Genomic DNA, 22,699 nt, shown 5'->3' with positions numbered 1-22,699 from the left:
TTTAAAAAAATCAGAATCATAAAGAGGTGCAGTAACATCTCTTTCAATTCAACTGCGGGCGTATATATAATAAATATTACAGTGAGCTGTTTCAAGTATTGCGGTGCCAACATCACTGGAGATATATCCTGGGCCCAACATATTTATGCAATTTCTAAGAAAGCACATCAGCAGACATATTTCATTAGGAGTTTGAAGAGATTTGGTATGTCACCAAAGGCGTACCATCTGCAACTTTCTACCTGTACCGAGGAAGGCATTCTGACTAGTTGCTTCATTGTCTGGTAGGAAGGGGACCAGAGGACAGAATTGGAAAAACGCAGCAGTGGATGGCAAACTCAGGCAGCTCCATCATGGGTGCTAGATACACACATCAAAGTTGCTAGTGAACGCAGCAGGCCAGGCAGCATCTGTAGGAAGAGGTGCAGTCGACGTTTCAGGCCGAGCGCTTAGTCCTGACGAAGGGTCTCAGCCTGAAACGTCGACTGCACTTCTTCCTACAGATGCTGCCTGGCCTGCTGCGTTCACCAGCAACTTTGATGTGTGTTGCTTGAATTTCCAGCATCTGCAGAATTCCTGTTGTATGGGTGCTAGATGTTATGTTTCGTAACTCCAGAACTAATCAAAAGAAAAACACAAGCGCCAAGATAGGGTCTACTTAGTTTTTCTTTCTTTTTTTAGTAAGGCGCTCACATATGACGGGCGGTGTATGTCATTCATACACTTCATATATATAACCCATAATGAGTTATGGAAACAAAGAATACAAATCAAACAATATATTTACAATATTACTGAAATATTGAAATCACTACATTAGCTTCCCCAGCATCGAGGATATCTTTAAAATGTGATGCCTCAAAAAAGGCAGCATGAGGAGGTACAGGAGCCTGAAGACACATTCTCTATTTTAGGAACAGCTTCTTCCCCTCTGCTATTGGATTTCCAGAAGGAAAATGACCCAGACTCACCATGGTTTGCTCTCTTTTTGCACCTCTTACAGCATTTCATTTTATATATTTTAATCCCCTGTCACACAAAAAGAGTGAACCATCTACGGTATATATGAGGAAGCATTCTCATGCAAAGTAGAATTGGGGAAACCAGAAAAAGCTGGGAGTTTTTGTCAATTTTCTTATAAACTGGTCTCATTGCTCTGGCTGTTGCTGTCAACGGTTTATAGAAATGATTTGAATATCCTTAATTAAAAGGTTTAATTTTTTATGAAAATAAATACTTTTATTTACTACCTTTATTAAAAAAGGTTTACTAAAAAGCTTTTTTAATATTTTGACAATCCCATATTTATGTTTTACTCCTATTGTGATGTAGGTTCATTAATAAAAAATGGGGAATTTTTTTCTCTATAAAGTTCTATAAACTTTATTAATTTTCTCTATAAAGAACTTTATAGGGGGAAGAAATGATTGCAGTATTTATTATGAAATCTCTGTTTTTAGCTATAGAAACGAGGCAATACAGCGTCTTATACCTCTGGTAAGGCAATGCGATTTATTTCGATATAAAGTATATTCATGTTTAGTGCAAATTCACCCTGTTAATCTACAGAAGCAGTTTTCCGTATAGACGGTGTCCCTTTAATTTAAATTGCCGGCGTCTCAGTGCGTGCGTCAGTTTTCTGGGCAGTAGCAGCGGCGAGGAGTACGGTCCGGGAGCTGGAATCCCAGCGAGATCTCTTTGCATCGCAAGGTTGTGAGTCTCGGACACGGTGGGCGATTTGTGCTCCTCATCTTCGGTATGTTTTTATTTCCTATTGGCAAAATTTCGGGCTTCCATTGTCGTTGCACGTTGAATTTGGAAGGCCCTGGTGTGGATATTAAGGGAGAGAGCAGATGATTGGATTTAGGGATTGATCCGCGTATCGGCATCGGAGCATGCGCTTAGAACAACAGAGGGGCTAACAAAACCAACCAGCCATGGTCGGCGTTCTAGCACGGGCCAACTATGTGTGGCTGAACATCCAAACTGGAATCCAGTGGCCGCAGGGCACCACTGGACAACAGGTGAACTGAGCGTAATTGTGTAACATTAGGGGACGGAGTCTTCCTTAATTATAAAGCTATGAATTAACTGGGTGACATTTTGAGGAATTGTTGCAATGATTCTTGCTGGGAAATGAAATCTTTGATTCTCATCGTTGTGCAAGTGGAGTTGCCCATTGTAGCTCAGGAAGTGGGTCAGCATCTGATTGGACTGTGAAGCGGATGGTCTGTGGGTCACTGAATGCGTGAGACGGCTGTAACCGTGCACTCAGTACTTGGAAGGAAAACTTACAGGAGAACCACGGCAGAGTTGGTGGTGTACAGAGTTAAAAAAAACTGGAGGTATGAGTAGATTTTTTTGAAGTTTAGATTGTCTTGTAAAACAGGTGGATTAGAACAAATTTGTAAAACGATTGCTTCATCATAAGTAATGTATTCTGTATACAATTATTGCGCTTTTCAAGCTGGTCTAGGCATGTTGATCACAAGAAATAGCATTGGAGCCCAACTTATATGAAACTGAAATTATGTATGAAAAGGAATCAACTGGTATCTGTTTTTTTAAAGAAAAAAATAGGGTTTGGTGGATTTTTTGTAGTAATTGCGTGTCCTGGAAACCATACCATGGGTAACAAAAACAACCATGTTAGAAACACTAGGCAGATCAGGCAGAAACTGTGATGAGATCCATGGAGTTGTTAACCTGACATGTTACTTCTTCAATCCTGAATGTTCTGTTTCTTTCAGGTTTTGTGACATGTCCTTTTATTTTGCTTCCATGTGTAATGTGTGGTGAAAAGCATTAAGGTATTATTTAATAGTTTAGTGCTACGTCAAACGTATGAGGAAATATGTATCCAATTTTTTTTAACGATAAACTCAGCGTGTATGTACTGGTGCTGCTCAAGGTTACGAAACCTGCCCTAAATAGCAGTCTGATTATGATTTTGTACATGTCCTTTGGAGAAGTCTTTATCTGGTCACCTACTTTCTTGTTGCGAGCTCATGCCTTTTGACATGAGAGCTAGACTGTTTTGAGATACTGAGGTAATTGGTAGGGGAGTTAAAGTGGTGTGAGTAGGAATTTATTCATGAGTGAAATCTGGAACTTGCCAGCTGATGGGAATGTAAAGGCAAGTAATCTCAAAATATTTCAGAAGTTTTTGGATGAGCGCTTGTAGTGCTAGGGTATTGGGAGTTATGGCTGAATGCAGGGAATTGGGGAATGTGTAGAAAGGTATTGGTTGGCTAGCATGGGCATGGTGGGTTGAAGCGACTGTTCCTGTGTGTATAACTGAGATGTCATTGTAATATCAGAAAGCACTATTTCATGGAGAGGCTAAAGAAAATCTCTAACATTTTTTTCCCCCTTTGTGGAATTGTTAGAATTAAAGACTTGCTTGTTGAGGATGTTAAGGGAAATTGATAAAAGAAGAATGAATTTATTCACGTTATCTAATAATTAAGATCCAAATCTGGGAGGAAATTCTAGGGAAAACTGGTAACTGTTGCTCCAAATATTCCTTCCATTACTGAAACAGAGGAGAAGATTCTTTACAAAATTAAACATGTTACTTGTAGTTAAAGACCAAAATTCAGATCTCTTGCATTGGTACCAACAACATTGTGGATTGAAAAATTAATTCATGTTTTTCTCCAAAAATATGCCTGAACGCCTGCCTCAATCTTCTTCGCTCTCCCATTAAATACCATCTGATGGACTAATTCCCCTCTCTCCCTGGCCATCCTCTAAACTGAGTGTGATTGCTGGTTTTATGTTGTGAACTTGTGCTTATTGGGCAAGGTTCTGGATTGCTTGGTGGACAGAAGAGAATTTTAATTCTGTCATCTGGAGCTAAGCTCCAATTTGGTTGCAGTGGGTGAAGAGTGATGTACAAATAAAATGTTCTGGTTAGTTATTGGAGTCATAATGTGTGTGTAACAAGTTTGGAAAGAATAGATCTCGAACCTTTGGTAAGTGAAGATTTGTCCTGCCTTTCTTGTGCTTAGTTGCTTCTCTTTGGAACATTGGCAGCATTAAACCATTTGTTATGTTATACCATTTAGCCCTAAAAACACTTTCATGTAATTTCTGATGTCATTGTAGCCATAACTAGTCAACAACTCTATAATCACAGTCTAATGTGTGGAAAAAAAAATTAACTTAGTTATCTTTGCCATCATCTACTTTATAAAAGAGAAACTGAATTTTCTAGCTCATTTCACGGCTTTAGTCAGTGGGTTACTTTGGAAGTAGAGCAGTCTGTATGGATCCAAGAGATAAAAACAATGTCCTGGGCCCGGCACATGTGCAATTATGAAGAAAGCACGACAGTGCTTCTGCTTCCTTAATAGTTTGCAAAGATTCAGCATGACATCTTAAACTTTGACAAACTTCTGTAGCTATGTAATGAAGAGTATATTGACTGGCTGTATCATATCCTGGGATGGAAATACCATTGCCCTTGAATGGAAATTCGCGCAAAAAGTAGCGAATGCTGCCCAGTTCATCACAGATAAACCCCTCCCCATCCTTGAGTGCATTTCCATGGAGTGTTGTCCAACATCAGGGACCCCACCACCCAGGTCATGCTCTCTTCCCTTTGCTGCCATCAGGAAGAAGGTACAGGAGGCTCAGGAGCAATTATTACCCCTCAACCTTCAGGCTCTTAAACCAAGAGGATAACTTCACTTGCCCCATCACTGAAATGTTCCCATAACCTATGGACTCACATTCAAGGACTCTAATTTTGCCTCCAACTTTCACCCTGCCCTCAAATTTACCTGGTCCATTTCTGACACCTCCCTCCCCTTTCTTGATCTTTCTGTCTCTGGAGACAGCTTATCTACTGATGTCTACTATAAGCTTACGGACTCTCACAGCTACCTGGACTATTCCTCTTCCCACCCTGTCTCTTGCAAAAATACCATCCCCTTCTTGTAATTCCTCCGTCTCCGCCACATCTGCTCTCAGGATGAGGCCTTTCATTCTAGGACGAAGGAGTTGTCTTCCTTTTTTAAAGAAAGGGGCTTCCCTTCCTCCACCATCAACTCTGTTCTCAAATGCATCTCTCCCATTTCACGCACATCTGCTCTCACCCCATCCTCCCACCACCCCACTAGGGATAGGGTTCCCCTTGTCCTCACCTAGCACCCCACCAGCCAACATATAATTCTCTGTAACTTCCGCCACCTCCAACGGGATCCCACCACCAAGCACATCTTTCCCTCCCCCTACCTTTCTGCTTTCAGCAGGGATCGCTCCCTACGCGACTCCCTTGTCCATTCGTTCCCCCCCCATCCCTTCCCGCCGATCTCCCTCCCGGCACTTATCCTTGTAAGTAGAACAAGTGCTACACATGCCCTTGCACTTCCTCCCTCCCCACCATTCAGGGCCCCAGACAGTCCTTCCAGGTGAGGCGACACTTCACCTGTGAGACGGCTGGTGTGATATGCTGCGTCCGGTGCTCCTGGTCCGGCCTTCTATATATGGTGAGACCCAACGCAGACTGGTAGACCGTTTCGCTGAACATCTATGCTTTCTCTGCCAGAGAAAGCAGGATCTCCCAGTGGCCACACATTTTAATTCCACGTCCCATTCCCATGGCAGGTTGGAGGAACTACACCTTACATTCCGTCTGGGTGGCCTTCAACCTGATGGCATGAACATTGACTTCTCTAACTTCCATTAATGCCCCTTCTCCCCTTCTTACCCCATACCTTATTTATTTATTTCCCCCCCCCCCTTTTTTTCTCTCTCTGTTCCTCTCACAATAACTCCTTGCCTGTTCTCCATCTTCCTCTGGTGCTCCCCTCCCCCTTTCTTTCTCTGTAGGCCTCCCATCCCATGATCCTCTCCCTTCTCCAGCCTTGTATCCCTTTTGCCAATGAACTTTCCAGCTCTTGGCTCCATCCCTCCCCCTCCTGTCTTCTCCTACCATTTCGGATCTCCCCCCCCCCACCCCACCCAACTTTCAAATCTCTCACTATCTCTTCTTTCAGTTAGTCCTGACAAAGGGTCTTGGCCTGAAACGTTGACTGTGCTTCTTCCTATGGATGCTGTCTGGCCTGCTGCATTCCACCAGCATTTTGTGTGTGTCGCCCCAATTAACTGATGGGCCAGTTATCCGGAATCCACAGTATTAGCAAACTATGATAGCTTTGCAGAAATGAACGTTGCATTAATGTCCAAACACTAATAAACTGTCAGATTATTGCTATGGGATAGAAGTAGTTGTATTATTTCCTTTCAGCATCAGATTTTGTATTCCAATACACATAAAGGTGCAGTGGTAAGTACATGTTTGATATACTCAGGATGTTGCTGGGAAAATTGCAGGGCATAGTGAACTGTATTGCAGAATTGGATGTGCACGAACAGTTATGCTGAAAATGTGGACTTGTCAATCCACTCTGGAGTTGCTTCTGGTTATTAAAATGTGTGGAGCAGGCAATAAGCATTGGTTTATTCAGAGACACCAATGCCACGTAAAAGAAAAGAGTGAATATTTCAAGAAAAAATCTTCTGGTAGTATTGATATAAACTGTACTTCATTTCTCTTGGAAAAGGATCCCCACTGTCAAGATCAAATGTGGGTTGACTTTCGGGAAGATTCTATAAGATAGTGAGCAATGCTGGACAAGGTTTGTAAACAAAGTCTTTAGATGGTCACTGATCTGCTAAATGTTGTGATGAAGGTTATTGGGTTTCCTGAGACAGGACACATGGTGATTTCATATTTATCTTCATTTTGTCACTGAGGGCACTCATTGACTTTTCAAAAAAAAACCCCTTGAATTGGTTGTATTCCTGGACCATTCATCTTTTAAATTTGGGCGAGACAGAAATAAGTACCTCCCAATGCAAGACTGAAAATCCATTTACCTGCTTGCACGTGAACACGAGAATCATTATAATTATCCTAGTGCAAGTTATTTTTGTATTATAATTTGTCCTTGTTGGAAATCATTATATAATGGCTTCTGACAGGTATGCCATTGCCAGCAGCAGTAATTTGACATCAGAATGATGCTTAATTTCACAAAACTTGTGCCTTGCCAAAATTTTGTTTTGCCAAAAATTGTTATTTTTGTGAGGTGTGTTCACCTTCCTCATGTCCCAACAATGACCAAAATTTTAAAGTAACACACTTCATTAACTCTGCGAAAGAAGCTGTATAAAGCCAACAATTTTATTGTGTGCAAACATAGTCTTTCTGTTTTGTATTGAGTATATTAACTGATCATTTAAAATTGTATATTTGATGTCTAGTACTGGCTTTTCAACCTGAGGAGTGATTATAATTTATTTAGATAAACTTGGGGAAATTACAGAACAATCAGTCTTATGAGTCATATAATAAAGATTTTGTTGAGAATTGTCCTGAGTTGAATCAAAAACAAGAAACTTCTAAACTGCAATATGGGTTTATCGAGGATAGAGGAACTAGGAACACAATTTTCATACTACGAATGCTTTCAAAAAGGGCAATTGAATATCAAAATGATGTCTTTTATGTTTTATTGTTTTCACTAAAGCACTCGACAAAGTGCACCATAAAAAATTATTTCGAATTCTCGCTGAACATTGATGGAAGGGACCAACAACTGCTTCAAAATTTATATTGGAACCAAATGGCGGCAGTAAAAATTGATGATAATATAAGCAGTTGGACTAAAATTCAAAGAGGAGTTAGACAGGGATGTGTTGCCTCACCGGAATTATTTAATATCTATAGTGAAATGATTCTCAGAGAAATAGAAGACCTAGATGGGATAAAAATTGGAGGTGTTAACATCAACAATATAAGATATGCAGACGATACTACCCTAATAGCAAGTGCTGCAGACGACCTATACATCCTCCTGGACAAAGTAGTACAAACAAGTGCAGATTTTGGTCTAACCATCAACTGTAAAAAAACCAAATGTATGGTAATATCAAAACAGGATGCTCCCAACTGCCAATTGTACATCGGTAACCAAGATATTGAACAAAAGACCAGCTTTAATTACCATAGTAGCTTTATATCACAAGATGCTAGAAGTAGAGTAGAAATAAAAAGAAGAATTGCCATTGCCAAAACCAACTTCCAAAAATGAAACCCATTTTTACCAACAGACACACTCTACAGCAACAAGGCTTGGGTTACTAAAATGTTACATCTGGTCAATCTTGCTGTATGCTTCCGAAACATGGGCTATAACACCAGAACTCCAAAGAAACTTAGAAGCAACAGAAATGTGGTTTCTTAGAAGAATGCTGAAAATATCATATAGAGATAGGGTAACTAATGAGACTGTACTTCAACCTGCCCATACAAAAAGATCTTTAATGAGAAGATTAAATGAGAGGAAACTTAAATTCCTGGGCCATGTCATCAGAAAGGGAGAAATACAAGGCGTATGCCTGGGAAACGCAGAAGAGGAAGGCAAAGAGGAAAATATATGGACACCGTGAAAGAGCTAACAGATCTAAGTGTGCGAGATATCATTGATGCTATGTGGGTTCACTTGATGTAGAAAGCCGTGATCGCCCAAGCTTGTAACGCGCAAGGCAGATGAAGAAGGAAAAACTTGGGAAAACATTATAATTGTTTTGCCAGTCATACGTGATTATATAGTAGATAAATCTGCATGGTGGTAAAGAGGTTACTGGTTATTATTCAGAGGTGAGAACTTTGTTCACAGAACAACTGTGTGTGAAGTTCAGTACCTTATTATAGTTTTATTATGAAAAGTCTAATTGATGTGGAAGAACAAGAGAAATTATTTGTGAAATTTTCCCATTAATCTGTTACGTTAATAACCATGCTATTTCTAAAACTTGATCCCTAATCAGTCTTGGGATGAATGAATGCAACCTTTGAGTGGAATTGTTAATGTTTTGGTGATTGTTACTAAAGTTGACCATGAGGTTGATGTTACAGCCCAATGAAGTGAATAGAACTGTAACCTTTTAAATTGGTTCAACAATTCAGCAAATGTATACCTTAAATATTCCTGAATGGGAGAAGGACAACTTGGGTGATGTCAACCAACACAAGAGATTCTGCATATTCTGGAGGTCCAAAGTAACGCACAAAATGCTGGTGGAACTCAGTAGGTCAGGCAGCATCTATGGAGGAGAAATAAGGATTGACATTTCGGACCAAGACCCTTCATTAGAACTGGAAAAGGAGAAGGAAGAAGCCAGAATAAGGAGGTGGTGGGGGTAGGAGTGCTAGCTGGAAGGTGAGGAGAAAGGTAGATGGGTGGGGGTGGGGGTGGGGGAGGCCAGCACCTATGAAGGGGAACCCTCCCCCTACATTTCCAGTCCTAATGAAGGGTTTTGGCCTGAAACATTGACTGTTAATTCCTCTTCATAGATGCTGCCTGACTTGATAAGTTTCTCTAGCATGTGTGTTACTTTGGGTGATGTCGTTGCTTTTTATATTTGAAAGACTGAAGGTCCTTTCATAGTACAATTAGACGCTAATCTTATCCTCTAAAGAACAGCAGTGAATACGGAAGGAGCTAGACATTTTCCAAAACTGAACTATTGCACTTTAGGTTCTGTGTTTTTTGTTTAGTTGTTAATTTGGTGTTTTTATTTTCCCTGTATGTTAAATGAGATAAAGCCAGGTTTAGCAGTACCTTTCAAACATGTGAAAGAAGTACATATAGATTTCAAATGTTTCAGAATTTTGTGGGTGGAACTTGTTTGGGGTCATTGCAAATCTGCAATGGGATTTGATTATATTAATGAAAATAGTTCACTGAAAACTTGCAGAGCAAATATATTTGTACGGCTTCAAATAAGATTCTTCTAATTGGAATCTTATGCAATTGTGATGGATATTCACTGTCCAGGGCTGGGACGCCTTCCTTTTTCTTCCCAAGCTCAGCTTTCTATGTATATCAGCTGACACTTCTAAAGATCATGGGTTGTTTTGAAGTCAGATTTCCAACCAATATTCTGTGTTTAGCTTCTTATCATAATCAGGAGCCAATTTTCATTTCTTGAAGTAAATAGCAAGCAATAATCAGTCTGAAGTTAAAGAGAGATGTTTTGCAAGCAAACAGCACTGTCTGTATATAGGACATAGGATGCTGGCCCACAGCATGAGGCTAATTGCTCAAGAGATGCAGTGCAAAACAATGTGATTTTGTTAATTGCCTGTTTCAAACACTGGCTAAGTTACTTAGTTCTAGTAAACTTGCAGACCAGATCGATACTGCTGTTGATCACATCAAATAGCTGATCTATTAATAGTAGGAAGGTTTGTGTACTTAAAAGAGTCATCTTCACATCATTAATTGTGGGACCTTGGAATCTTTGTCCCCAGAAGCTTTTAGACCACCTGTGTGGAAAATTGTGTGGTATGGTGGAGATATGTCTCTACCAACAGAGGTGCAAGGTACTCCTTCTCTCCGCTAACCTGTGGATAACCCTTGGGCAAGGTGTTACACCCGCTTAACCCCTTCCCACAGCCCCCACCCTCATTCAAAGTCATGTGAAGCTATGGGAGTAAGCCATGGTCATGTGATATGCACCATCTGCTGATGAGTCCTGGTTATACAATTAATGCAACCAAAGAACCAATCTCTCAGAATCAGGTTTAACTTTGATGGCTGGGGTCACCCGTCTTGTAAAGACAATGGCCAACCACCTCTGTAGAATAATCTGTCAAGAACAATTGTGCTCATAGATGGACCATAATCATTTTGCGTCATATGACATGGCACATGATGATGTGTGAAAATGTGTCAGAAAAAATATTACATCTGGGTAAAATCACCCATTTGGTGGAGAAAACAGCAATATTGTATGAAAGTATTGATGAGAATACGAGCTTATTAGGAATGATCCAAGAACATCAAGAAGATTGACAGAATGTTTGAAACGCTGACTGTTCTTTTTTTCAATAGATGCTGCCTGGCCTGCTGATTTCCTCCAGCATTTTGTGTGTGTTGCTGTTATTATACTTAACTGTTTTATTTTGTGTTCATATATGTTGGTAGCATGTCCATAATTCATTAGGGATAAGCTTTGTCATTGATTCTATAAAAAGCATTCATAGTATTTGTGTGTGATGCAGGAACTAAGCTTTGTGATGTTTGACAAACAAATGTTTTCAATTCCACTATATTCAGCACTGATTAAAATGTGATTCAGATCGAGCATTTTAAGGAAAAGAAAACCTAGATGTTGTAAATAGAAACCAAAAGTGCTGGAGGTAAACAGCTGCTCAAGCAGTAGAGAGACAATAGAGTAACTGCAGAGAGACAGGGAATGATCATTATGATTAGATGAAGAAATTCTGATGAAATGTTAATCAGAAGCGAGAGCTCGTTTTCCCCCCCGGATGCTCCCTGACTTGTTTTCTTCACCCTGTGCACCGCTCAGCAAAGTTATGGGGTTGCTCATTGCAGAGTAGTTTTGTTTTAGTTTCAGTTATTAATTCCAAACACGGCAAAAATGTCTTCCTCCTGCATTTTGTGCTTTTAAAATCCAGATTTTGTTATCTGTAGTCATTTTCTTTTGCCTTTGACTTTTCTGTGTTCCAACCCTACCTCAGTTACTCAATTTTAAAAGCAATTGGTTTTTAAACAGTATTGTCGCCATCTTCATTTATGATAAAGATTCAGAGGATGAATCTGAAAATTACTGAAGCAGCTTGAAATACTGGGGAACTTGGGCTGCATTTGTGGAGAGAGAAAGTGGGTTAAATTTTCATCTTGATGATCTTTCATTAGAACAGTTTTTAATACTACATTCTTGTTATATTAATCTTGCACAGGATTGTGTTCCAGTATTTATACGGCAACTTACCTTCATTCTGAAAATCTATTAAACATTTTCAGCACTGTCAAGCTTCAAATCATCACTTCAAACGCGTTGTGCTGCTGTTCCCGTTATTTTACTTGGAATTTTATCTTTTTCTCTGTTTCTGCAGCTGGTTAACCATGTGGAGCTTACTATTGCATCCAAAACTGGAAGTGTTAAGCAGAATTAAGCAAAAAAAAAAGTCATATATTTTAAAGTTAAGCAATAAAACATGGGAATAATTAAAGAGGACACGTAACAGTGAGTTTAAGTTACTGGTCTGGCATCCAGAGATTTAGAATATTCACTGAATGAGATTAGTTAAAATCTCACCATAATAGCTGGAGACTCATTGTCACAGATTCTTCCTTCATGGAAATAGGCCTTTTTGAGCCACTTTGTCCATGTCAAGTACCTGTCTAATCTTATTTTTCCTCATTTGGTCTTTGTCTTAGCATTTCATATCATTGTTAAATATTTGTATGTTATGAGAGTACCAGCCTCTGCAACTCCTAAGGGCAACTGTATTCCACATTTCAACCATCTTCTTGGGGGAGGGGGATTTTCTCTTACATTCCTTTCCTTAAACCTTTGCTCCCTGGTCATAAATACCTCTACTGAAGGGAAGTGTTCCTTGCTATCTACTCTATATCCCTCAAAGTTTGTGTACCTCAGTCAGATCTCCCTAAGTCACCGTCATTCAGACGAAAATTAACACAGCCTATCCAGTCACGTGTATCTGAAATGTTCCATCGTGGACAATATCCTGGTGAATGTGCTCTGGAACTGTATGCTATGCTCATTCTGACTTGACAGATTCTAACATGAATCTGTGGCCTGTTCCATTAGGCTTGTAAAGGCTCCACCATTCCCAGAAACTGTCCCAAGTCATTCAGAAATCTAAAGCTCACCCTCATACACCATCTCTTCAACCATTCAGTTAGCTGAAATTGCCTCTAATCCCGATTATACACTGGCATGTACAATTTGTCCAAAAAATTACAACCTTGGAGGTCCTGCTGTTACCTTGCTCCCTAAGTTCAAGTTGTAGGACTTTATCCTCTCATTATATCAGTTATTAGGGTTATTTAGCATTCAATTAATTAAATAAATTTGGAATAGAAGGCCCAGCCAGTAATGATGACTATAAAGCAGTGGGGTTGTAAGAATCCATCTGGCAAAGAAATCGTTTCCTTTATGATCTCGGGGCACTCCAAAGTGCTAACCGGTTATCTGCCCTCTGAAAAGGCCTTGCAGGCCACTCAGGACAGTGAAGAAAACCAAAACTGCATTCCTGGTATTTGAAACAAAACCAGAAACCCATCTGGTCAAGCAGCATCTATGGAAGGAGAAACTGGTCAGCATTTCAGCATGAAAGCCTCTTCCGGTCCTTTGAGTCATGCCGCCCAGCAATCTCCTGACTTAATCCTAGCCTAGTTACGGGACAATTTATAATGACCAATTAACCTACCAACTGGTACACCTTTGGACTGTGGGAGGAAACCGGAGCACCCGAAGGAAACCCACACAGTCACAGGGAGAACGTACAAATTCCTTACATGCAGTGACAGTTTTCCCATTGTCATTTGTGTCCCGTGTTGCAATAAATTAAAAGTCTTTAGCAGTTTTTACTTATAAATGACAGATGTCTTCCCACCTCCCCACCACACCCCCAGGCACAGAGAGCTAGTGGTTGATGCTTTATAAGACCATAAGACATAGGGCCAGAATTAGGCCTTTTGGCCCATCGTGTCTGCGCTGCCATTCAATCATGGCTGATCCATTTTTTTTCTCTCTCCTCAACCCCAGTTCTCAGCCTTCTCCCTATAAACTTTGATGCCGTGTCCAATCAAAAACCTATCAAGCTCTGCCTTAAATATACCCAAAAACCTGGCCTCTATATCTGCCTGTGGTAACAAATTCCACAAATTCACCACCCTCTGGCTAACAAAATTTCTCTGCATCTGTTATAAATGGATGCCCCTCTATCCTGAGGTTGTGCCCTCTTGTCCTAGACTCTCCCACCTTGGGAAACACTCTTTCCACATCTGCTCTGTCTGGGTCTTTCAATGCTTGAAAGGTTTCAATGAGAACCCCTCATCCTTCTAATTTCCAGTGGGTACAGACCCAGAGCCATCAAATGTTCCTCGTATGATAACCCTTTCATTCCTGGAATCATCCTTGTGAACCGCCTATGGACCCTCTCCAATGCCAGCACATCTTTTCTTAGATGAGGAGCCCAAAACTGTTAACAACACTCAAAGTGCCTCATAAAGCCTCAGCCTCAATCCCTGTTCTTGCATTCAACGCCTCTTGAAATGAATACTAACTTTGCATTTGCCTTCCTCACCACTGACTCAACCTGCAAGTTAACCTTTAGTGTATTCTGCACAAGAACTCCCAAGTCCCTTTGCATCTCAGATTTTAGGATTTTCTCCCCATTTAGAAAATAGTCTGCTTGTTTATTTCTACTACCAAAGTGCATGATCGTGTATTTTCCAACATTGTATTTCATATTTCATCTTTTCCCTTCCAATGATTCTTTTTGTTGCTCTCTGTAGGTTTATAAAAGCTTCCTAATCCTCTGTCGTCTTGCTAATCTTGCTTTGTTGTTCGCCCTCTCTTTTGTTTTTACATTAGCTTTGACTTCCCATGTCAGCCCCAGTTGTACTATTTTGCCATTTGAGTATTTCTTCATTTTTGGAATACCCTCTGTCCTGAGCCTTCCTCATTTTTCCCAGAAGCACATACCTTTGCTGTTCTGCTGTCATCCCTGCCAGCAGCTCCTTCCAATTTATAGTCATAATCATAGTCATAGTCATACTTTATTGATCCCGGGGGAAATTGGTTACTTTGGCCAACTCTTCTCTCATACCACTGTAATTTCCTTTACTCCACAGAAATACTGCTACGTCAGAATTTACTTTCTCGCTATCAAATTTCAAGTTGAACTCAATCATATTGTGATCACTGGTTCCTAAGGGCTCTTTCACGTTAAGATCCTTAATCGCCTCCGGTTCATTACATAACACCCAGTCTAGTGTAGCTGATTGCCTAGCAGGCTCAACAACAAATGACAAACTATTCAAAAAGCCATCTTGTAGGCATTCAACAAACTCATTCCCTTGAAATCCATTCCCAAACTGATTTTTCCCAATCAACCTGCATGTTAAAATCTCCCATGACTATTATAGCATTGCCCTTTTGACACGCCTTTTCTATTTTCTGTTGTAATCTGTGGTCCACATCCCAGCTACTGTTGGGAGGCCTGTATATAAATGTTATCAGAGTACTTGTACCCTTGTAGTTTTTTAACTCAACCTATGAAGATTCAACATCTTCCGATCCTGTGTCACATCTTTCCACTTATTTGATGCCATTCTTTGCCAGCAGAGCCACGCCTTCCCTTCTACCGAACTTCCTATCCCTCCAATACAACGTGTAACCTTGGACATTTAGCTCCCAACTACTACCATCCTTCAGCCACAATTCAGTGATGGGCATAACATCATACCCAACAATCTGTAATAGTGCAACAAGATCATCCACCTTATTTTTTATACTCCATGTATTGAGATGCGATACCTTAAATGCTGTCTTTGCTACCCTTTTTCATTTTGCATCCCTAATGCATTGATACTTGCCTTGCTGGCTGCAATTTTATCCTATCATCTGCTTGCCATTCCTATCAGTCTGACTACACGCTTACTATCCGTCCTATCCTGAGTCCCTTCATTCCAGTTCCCAGCACCCTGCCAAATTAGTTTAAACCTTCTCCAACAGCTCTAACAAACCTGCCCACGAGAATACTGGTTCTCCCTTGGGTTCAGGTGCAACCTATCCCTCTTGAACAGGTCATACCTCCCCCAGAAGAGATCCCAATGATCCAAGAACCTGAAGTCCTGCGCCCTGCACCAACTTCTCAGTTACGCACGTATCTGCCAAATCATCCTGTTTCTACGCTCACTGGCACGTGGCACAGGTAGCAATCCAGAAATTGCTATTCTGGAGGTCCTGCTTTTCAGCTTTCTGCCGAGAACTTTAAATTCTCCCTTCAGGACCTCATTGCTTTCGCTTCCTATGTCATTGGTACCAATATGTACCAAGACATCTGACTACTCTCCCTTCCTCTCTAAAATGCTGTGGACGTGATCCGAGATGACCCTGGCACTTGGGAGGCAATAAACCATATGGGTGTCCTGTTCACGTCCACAGAATCTCCCGTCTGTTCCTCCGACTATTGAGTGCCCTATCAGTACCGCTCCCCTCTTTACCTCCCCTACCATAGACAGTGCCAGTAGCATTCCCCGGGAGGTGATTTCCCCCACAACAGTATTTTGAGGGGAATGGCCACAGGGGTGCTCTGCGCTAACTGCCTATTCACATTTTCATTTCTCCTGACAGTCACCCAGCTACTCACCTCCTGCAATTTCGGGGTGACTACTTCCCTGCAACTCTGATCGATTATCTCCTCACTCTCTTGTATAAGCCAAAGTTTTGCTTGGTTAAATTTTGCCTTGTAATCATTTGTGTGCTGTAATTACACAGCAGTTCTCTAGCACTTCCTGTTCTGAGAAATTTCCCTGGTGTATAATTGCAGCAATGCCTGTTGTGAAACTTTACCTCTAAAATTTGAATGAACTGAGAATGTGCAGTTCCTTTCTAGTTTTAAATTCACAGCAGCTGTCTTCATGATGAATTCCATCAAGTTGTTTACAAAGTTATCAAAATAAAGCTTTTCAGCGTATTGTCTGCACAAAATACAATGGCTGAGGTGAAAGGTAGGACAGCTTTATTAAAATTTGTTATGATATCTACAAGGTTATCACTCAACTATAAGTCAAACACATTTCTCTATGTGCTGGGAGAGATGGTTGATTACCATACATGGATTCTGATAGTGCAAAGAAATATTATTTGAAATGCCTGCCTCACTGCCGCTGCTACTGTGTGGTAACCGGAATTGCCGGAGCAGAAGGCCCCGAATCCTCGGCTTTGCTTGTTTCAGCAGCCGGGGCTAGGTCGAAGGCGCTCGGGAGGCTGTATTGGAGGGGCTGGTCGGAGGCTCAAAGTTTTTGGACGGACGGACTCAGTGTCGGCTATGGTCAGCTGCTTCCAAGGCATCGGCAAGTTGACAGTGCCTGGAGGTTTATGGCAGGGAGTTTCTCCCTTTTGCCGCCTGCTATCGGGGACTTGGGGACTTTGAGACTTTTTTTTACCGTGCCCATGGTTTGTTCTTCATCAAATTAAGGTATTGCTTTGCACCGCTGTAACTATATGTTATAATTATATGGTTCTGTCAGTTTTAGTCTTTGGTTTGTCCTGTTTTCTGTGATATCACTCCGGAGAAACATTGTATCATTTCTTAATGCATGTATGCATTTCTAAATGACAATAAAAGAGGACTGAGTGTTCTCATAATCTAAATATTTGTTACTTTATTGATCCCAAAGGAAATTACAGTGTCACAGTAGCATTACAAGTGCACAGATATACAAATATTAGAATGGAACTTTTAATACTAGAATAGAACTAACACTGGAATAAATATGAATTACTACTACTATAATACTAGAATAAATATTTAACTTTATTTGAAGTTTATTCTAACAGAACTTTCCTGCTCAAGTGTATTACTACACTTGATAAGGAAAGATTTGCAGATTTTGGAATTAGTAATATCTTATTTTACGTTAACGCCAGAGCAGTTAGAAAGCTAAACAAAGCAGATATTAGAAATGTAAAATACAGTAATGAAAAGAGAAAATGCTGGAGCTAAGGGGTAACTGACCTGAAAAGTTAACTTTACTTCTCTCTCTGGCATTTGCTGTCTTTATTTCAGCTGATAATTGTTTTGGTTGTGACATCTTGGACTCCAATTGGACAAAAATCCTCCAAATTTGCAAGAGAATTCACTGGTGTGTAGGCAGAGATAAAATCTGCTTTATAATGTTTTGGGGAAAATGAAAGGTTTGGAGGTGAATGCTGCTGACTGGTTTTGTCAGCTCAGTGAATTTTATTCACAGATCGTGTCATGTTTCAGTCCTAAACCTTTTTCTGTAAGTATAGATACCTGTAGGTGTGCATTTCGATGTCCCACCAAATGCAAGAAAAGGTAGTATGCGGTGAAGTATATGTACCTGGGTAATACATTTGAATTTTGAGTGTAATGTGAGTACGAATGAGCATTTTTAAGGCGATTGGAGAGGGTGTAAACTTTTTAATCAGCCGCCCTTTTACAATGTGCAATTTTTGATTCTCCCTCACATTCCCTTCCCCACCCCTCACCTCAATTTTCTACCATTTGCCTACACACCAGGGGCAATTTACTGTGGCCATTTAACTTTTCAATGGTACATCTTTAGGGTGCTGGAGACCATCAAAGCATCTGGAAGAAATCTGTCTGCTCGATAAGAGAATATGCAAACCTCATTCATGCCGTGCTGGAAGTTGGGATTGAACCTTCCTCACTGGAACTGTGGGGCTTTCGTTCTTCACCATTGTATAAGCAAAATTGCTTTTGCATAACGTTAAGTAAAATGCCCGCTATTTTGCACAGGTGAGGAAAACAAGATTAATCAAAGGCTCTAGCAATGTTTGGTTCTGGTTAGATTGTACCTGCACTTCCTTGCACTTTGCTTAAAATATACTTGACAGTTTGCTTAAAATATGCTTGACACTAGAAGTATGTTAATTCACCAGAATGTAAGTGGTGCAGCTCAGATTAGATTATTAAGAATTGAATTTACTTTATTTTTTACATCCACATACATGAGTAAAAATCTTCATGTTATGTCTCCATCTGAATGTGCAAATTATAGTAATTTGTAAAAAATAGTATGTACAGAAAGATATACAACATAACAGTCAATATAGCATAGAAATACAATTGTCAGCGTGAATTAATCAGTCTGATGGCCTGATGGAAGAAGCTGTCCCAGAGCCTGTTGGTCCTGACTTTTATGCTGCGGTACTGTTTCTCAGATGGTAGCAGCTGCAACAGTTTGTGGTTGGGGTGACTCGGGTCCCCAGTGATCCTTCAAGCCCTTTGTGCACACTGGTCACTGTAAAAGGAGAAATAACCGTAAAAGTTTGTTAAAGTGTAAGTTGTTAACAAAGCACCAGAGAAGACTGGAATAGCAGGTGGTTTTCAGGTTGCAAAGCTGAACCTGTTGGGGTTCTCTAAGGATTGGTACTGAGACCCCAGCTGCTCCCATCTATCTCTGTGATTTGAAAGTACCAACATATAATGGCAGATTCATGGGTGGTAGTGTGGGTGGTGAGGAGACTGCTGAGACGCTCACAGTGGATATAACGAAACAAGTTATGTGAGTAGCTGAGACATGGCAGGTGGAAATGTGTGAGACACTTTGGTATAAAAAGGGAGAACAGCTGAGTTTTTATCGAATGAGATTGAAAGGTGTTGTTCAGAGGGCCCAGTGCAAGACTCATTGGAAGTTAGTGTGCCTGTGCAGCAGAAAATAGGATGGCATTTTTTAATCCAGAATAATTTTATTCATAATAAAAAGAAATATTTACAAGAACTAACTATTCAACATCCTTCCATTCTTACTTTCGTAGACAATACATTAACTAGTGTTCAATTACATTTCTTAAAAACGATAACACTTGTCCAGTCTATAGTGGTCCTTCTCCACCGAGCCCTTGTTGTGGCTGTATCAAAATTCAGTGTGTCGCTCAGTACGTGCTCATGCAGCCGAGAGTGTGCCAGTCAGGAGCATTTGACCACGGACATCTCGATGCGCTGGCAGACCAAAGGATAGCTTCCACTGAGTTGATGATCGTCCAGCAGCACCGGATGTCTGTCTGCCTGTGTGTACCTGGAAACAGCCCTTAGGTCAGAGAGTCTTCTGTCATACAGCTTCTCAGGATGATCTCTGACAGTGAAGCTTGCATCTTTCTCCACAGCCTCTTTACCAACCCACGGCCTGCAAAGGGGTGAACAACATCACCACCAGCCAGGCAAAGTCTTAGCGCCTGTTGGTGAGAACTGGAGCTGGATGTACTCAGGACCATCCCAGAGGCTGAAAGGGACTTTTATAAATGAAACTTTTACTGAAGTAGACATACATCCATAGTACAGGCTTCGGATAGTAGATAATAGATGGGTGACCACCGGGAGATGTAAGGGGAGTACGTAGTCAGTGCAGGGTCCCCCTGTGGCCATTCCCCTCAGCAACAAGTTTACCTCCTTGGATACTGCTGGGGAAAATGACCTATCAGGGCACAGCAGCAGCTCCCAGGCCAGTGGCACTGAGACTCAGCAAGAAAGGGTGAAGTCCGGTAGGGCGATAATGATAAGAGGTTCGAGAGTTAGGGGATAGACAGATCCTGTGGCCGCAAAAAGTGACACCAGTACCACGTGCTAGTCAGGACAGCAATAAGATGAAAGTACAGATAGTTAGGTGGCTGTATTAGCATTGATTTCATAAGAACCGGAATACAAGAGCAAGGATGTCATGCTGAGGATTCATAAGGCATTGGTCAGATCGCACTTGGAGTATCGTGAGCAGGTTTGGGCATCTTGTCTAAGTAAAGATGTGCTGGCATTGGAAAGGATCCAGAGGAGGTTGCAAGAATGATTCTGGGAATAAAAGGGTATGAGGAGTGTTTGATGGCTCTGGGCTTGTACTTGCTGGAGTTTAGAAGAATGAGGGGGAATCTCATTGAAAATTTCCAAATATTGAAAGGCCGAGATAGAATGGATGTAGAGAGGATGTTTCCTTTCATGGGGAAGTCTAGGATCAGAGGGCACAGCCTCAGAATAGGAGGATGTACATTTAGAACGGATGAGGAGGAACTTCTTCAGCCAGCTGATGGTTTTTTTGTGGAATTCATTGCCACAGGCCAAGTTATTGTGTATATTTAAAGTGGAGGTTGATAGGTTCTTGATTCGTCATGGTGTCAAAGTTTTCCGACCAAAATCGGGAGAATGGGATTGAGAGGGATAATAAATCAGCCATGATGGAATGATGGAGCAGACTTGATTGCTGAATGGCCTAATTCTGCTTCTATGTTTTGTGATCTTATCTGAAGATGAGGAATTCTGCCAGATGGTCTGAATATTCCCATCCCACCGTGTCCATTAAGTCCTTTAGCAATGTCTACAGGATAATCCATGTTGACCACTGTCTGATGAACTTGTGGTCAAAGTTGTTGGTCTGGAAGAACTTTTTCATGAAGGGCAAGTAGTGTGGCATTGACCAGCTGACTGGAACGTTGCACGGCAATGGGACCTATCCTTCGCATCTCCAGAGACAGATAGACGTTCGGCATGTAGTGGCACTTGATACCTACCTACTTTGGTTCTGTACACAGCCTGATGCAACCACGTCCAAAGGTGGTCATCAGGATGAGGGTAACATTGGGTACATTCTTGTCCCCATTGTCCAGGAACTTGTACTTCGTGATCCATCTAACTCGCTCCATTTTGGATCTCTAGATGAACCGGAAGATGGGTCGGGTGATTTCCAAACTGGACGAGTGGAAGACGGTTCACACTTGCGCCAAGTACAGCTACCATGAGAGCACCTCACAAGGCAAATGCAATGTTGGTCTTTACTACAAGAGGGTTTGAGCACAAGACTAAACCCACCATACTGAAATTACTGTATATCACTCTCCAGCCACTTTATTAGGTACCTGCTGTATCTAATAAAGTGCCCACTGAGTGTATGTTCATGATCTTCTGCTGCTGTAGCCCATCCAAAGTATGACATGTTGTGCATTCAAAGATGCTCTTCTGCCCACCGCTGTTATAACATGTGGTTATTAGAGTTACTGAGCTTGAACCATTGTGGCCGTTCTCCTCTGACCTCTGTCATTAACAAGATGTTTTCACCAACGGATCTGCCACTCACTGGATTTTTTTTTGTTTCCTGCACCATTCTCTGTAAACTCCAGAGATTGTTGTGCATGAAAATTCTAGGAGATCAGCAATTTCTGAGATACTCAAATCGCTCCTTCTGGCACCAATAATCATTCCATTGTCAAAGCCACTTGGATCACATTTTCTCCCCACTCTGATGTTTGATCTGAACAACAGCTGAAGCTCTTGACCATGTTTACATGCTTTTATGCATCGAGTTACTGCCATGTGATTGGCCAATTATATATTTGCATTAATGAGCAGGTGTATCTCATAAAGTAGCTACAGAGTGTAGGTGCTGGTGAGACCACATCTGGAATATGGTGCTTTGGTATTGTCCTGCTACCAACCAAAGAACGCTTTTGTGAAGGAGGAAGCACAACAGAGGTTCCTAAGACAGGACTAAGTGTTCCTGAGTGTAGACAAATGAAAAGTGAACTTGTTGAAATATTCAAATATATTTTGGGGTTTGACAGGATAGATGGAAAGGTGATGTTTCCCAAGACTGGAACGTACAGAACCAAAGGGTCAATTCAGCAAGTAGAGACGGAAGTGAGAAGAAATTTTCTTTGTGCGTGGAGGACAGTCGATCTTTGATAGATAGCTAGACACTTTATTGATCCCAAAGTAAATTAAAGTGTCACAGTAGTATTACAAGTGCAGAGATATAAATATTAGAAGAGAATTAAAAAGAATAAAAATAAGTTACCACAAACAGTCTAACAGGAGGGGATCATCATTTCCCCGGCTATAGGTTGATTCATTATAGATCCTAATAACCAAGGGTAAGAATGACCTTGTATAGCACTCTTTGGGGCACCTCAGTTGACTTAGTGTATTACTAAAAGTTCTCCTCTGTTCAGCCAAGGTGGCATGCAGAAGGTGAGAAACTTGGTCAAGAATTTCCAGGATTTTCCGTAGGGTCCTTTGTTCTACAGCAGCCTCCAGTGTGTCGAGATTGACTCCTTTCTATCAGTTTATTGAGCCTGTTGGCATCAC

General features: G+C 41.0%; 1 protein-coding gene across 3 annotated transcripts in view; it reads left to right on the top strand.

The window, feature by feature from the left end:
* The first annotated feature begins 1,618 nt into the window (after positions 1-1,618).
* Positions 1,619-22,699, top strand: part of fam169ab (family with sequence similarity 169 member Ab) — an 86,854-nt gene continuing 65,773 nt past the window's right edge. Inside the window, exon 1 of one of the 3 annotated variants that reach the window (XM_063049244.1) lies at positions 1,619-1,756. The gene's annotated coding sequence lies outside the window, so the exon portion shown is untranslated. Of the gene's footprint in view, positions 1,757-1,786; positions 2,025-2,254; positions 2,346-22,699 lie in introns of those variants that run through there. The other 2 variants (XM_063049245.1, XM_063049246.1) reach the window with 2 other exon arrangements.

This window comes from Mobula hypostoma, chromosome 5, assembly GCF_963921235.1.
Source record: "Mobula hypostoma chromosome 5, sMobHyp1.1, whole genome shotgun sequence".
Lineage (NCBI taxonomy): Eukaryota > Metazoa > Chordata > Chondrichthyes > Myliobatiformes > Myliobatidae > Mobula > Mobula hypostoma.
This window is presented reverse-complemented; position numbering and strand designations above follow the sequence as displayed.